This window comes from Helianthus annuus, chromosome 11 (genome assembly GCF_002127325.2).
Source record: "Helianthus annuus cultivar XRQ/B chromosome 11, HanXRQr2.0-SUNRISE, whole genome shotgun sequence".
Lineage (NCBI taxonomy): Eukaryota > Viridiplantae > Streptophyta > Magnoliopsida > Asterales > Asteraceae > Helianthus > Helianthus annuus.
The window spans coordinates 119,393,616-119,395,398 of NC_035443.2; the positions used below are offsets into that span (position 1 = coordinate 119,393,616).

The window sequence follows — 1,783 nt, forward strand, 5'->3', positions numbered from 1 at the left end:
CCAATGGCGGACCAACGTACCCTCATGGATTATCTACGACCCACCGTAGGTAATCTCGGCGCCGCTATCAATGCACCGAATGTTGAAGCCAATAACTTCGAACTTCGGCCGCATTTGATACAGATGCTTCAGAACTCCACAACCTTCCATGGGCTTGCGGACGAGGATCCCCATCTACATATTACTAATTTCTTAGAAATATGTGATACCTTTCGGATCAATGGAGCATCAAATGACGCCATCCGCCTCCGAATGTTTCCTTTTTCACTAAAAGACCGAGCAAAAGCTTGGTTTAACGCCCTCCCAGCTGGATCGGTAAACACCTGAGATGAACTAGCCCAAAAATTTCTATATAAGTATTTCCCTCCCGCTAAAACGGCTAAATTAATGACTGAAATTAATACATATTCACAAGAGGACGGGGAATCCTTATATGAAACTTGGGAAAGGTTCAAGGAGCTATTACGAAAGTGTCCACATCACGGCCTTGCGATATGGCAACAAGTATCCACTTTCTATAATGGGTTGTTGCCGCACACAAGGCAAACACTTGACTCTAGCTCCGGGGGACTTTTAGGTAATCGCCGCCCGCATGAAATATATAATCAAATTGAGGAAATTGCTCAAACCAATTTTCAGTGGCACACTCCCCGAGGCAATAAATCCATTGCCCCGGGCGCCCATAAGGTTGATGAAAGCACTTCTTTACAAGCCCAAATCGAGGCCCTTTCTTCGAAAATAAAAAAATTGGAAATGACAAAAACGGTCTCGGTTATGGCTTGTGAAGGGTGTGGTGGGACACATGAAAATTGGAGTTGTATGAAAGAAACAGACGATCAACAAGAATCGGTAAACTACATTGATAATAGACCTAGGCCGTCGGGTCCTCCAACGGGCACCTACAACCAAGGATGGCGAAATCACCCTAACCTTGGTTGGAGAGAACCCGGCAATAGTAGTAACCAACAAAACCAACGAACGAACTCTCAACAACCAAGAAATGAGTCACAAAATTTCCCTCAACAACAAGGTGGACGAGAAAGGCTCGAAGATACTATCTCTCGCCTCATCTCCGACACTGAAAAGAAAAACTCGGAAAGGTTTCTACAATTAGAATCAAATTTTAGAAATCAACAAGCTAGTATTCAAAACATCGAAAAATAAATAAGTCAACTAGCACAAAATTTCTCCGAGAGACCACAGGGCGCGTTACCAAGCAATACCGAAACAAACCCAAAAGCGCAAGTCCATCTCATCACATTACGGAACCGCACCGTGGGTACTACGGAAGGCCCGCCGCCTACCGAGGAGACCATAACGCCGCCCCTACAAGAGAAGGGTTCCCCTCCCTCACCAGAGCCTACCAAGGCTCCTCGAGTTCCGTACCCCGGTAGGTTAATCCGTCAAAAGACCAATGAGCAATTCGCAAAATTCGAAAGTCTACTAAAACAATTGCATGTCAACATTCCTTTCATTGATGTCCTAACCCAAATGCCTAAATACTCTAAGTTCATGAGGGACTTCCTCACTCATAAAAGGAAAATTGAAACATTGCAATTAGTTAACTTAGGTGAAGAATGCTCTGCCCTTGTACTCAACAAACTCCCCCAAAAGAAAATTGATCCCGGAAGCTTCACAATTCCTTGCTCGATCGGGGACTCCCCCGTTCGTAATGCACTAGCCGACCTTGGGGCTAGCATTAACCTCATGCCCACATCAATGTTCAAGAGACTCGGCCTAGGAAAAATGAGTCCTACAAAAATGAGCATACAACTTGCTGATC

General features: G+C 44.9%; 1 non-coding gene across 1 annotated transcript; it reads right to left on the reverse strand.

Moving 5' to 3' along the window:
• Positions 1–381: 381 nt before the first annotated feature.
• On the reverse strand, positions 382–488 carry LOC118484494. Its single transcript, XR_004873605.1, has one exon. It is a non-coding gene; the product is annotated as a small nucleolar RNA R71 (small nucleolar RNA).
• Positions 489–1,783: the final 1,295 nt, after the last annotated feature.